Genomic DNA, 298 nt, shown 5'->3' on the forward strand with positions numbered 1-298 from the left:
CTGTGAATGAGGTGCTTCTTTGCCTTTAACATGCAAAATATCATAGCAGTAATGAGAAAGAGCAGTGGATAGTGGTCGCAGTTCCCACAGATTCCCCAACGACCTGCAGGCTGGCCATTGCAGATTTATTGGTTAAGGTGAAAAATTATCCATGCTAGATCCAGATATTTGCCCTGGCTCTGTCCTGCCAGAACATACGAGGTGAAGATTTTGCTTCACAATAACTAAATTACAGAATATTTTACTTTGATTATTTGCTTTTACTTCACAATTCCCCAAATACTTTTTATGCCCTCCA

The 298-nt window shown here is 39.9% G+C and overlaps 1 protein-coding gene across 3 annotated transcripts in view; it reads left to right on the forward strand.

Moving 5' to 3' along the window:
* Window positions 1–298, forward strand: part of LOC119593469 (longitudinals lacking protein, isoforms H/M/V-like) — a 53982-nt gene that overhangs the window by 1182 nt on the left and 52502 nt on the right. The gene's annotated exons all lie outside the window — the stretch shown is intronic.

The sequence above is a fragment of the Penaeus monodon genome, chromosome 32, assembly GCF_015228065.2.
Source record: "Penaeus monodon isolate SGIC_2016 chromosome 32, NSTDA_Pmon_1, whole genome shotgun sequence".
NCBI classification, from domain to species: domain Eukaryota; kingdom Metazoa; phylum Arthropoda; class Malacostraca; order Decapoda; family Penaeidae; genus Penaeus; species Penaeus monodon.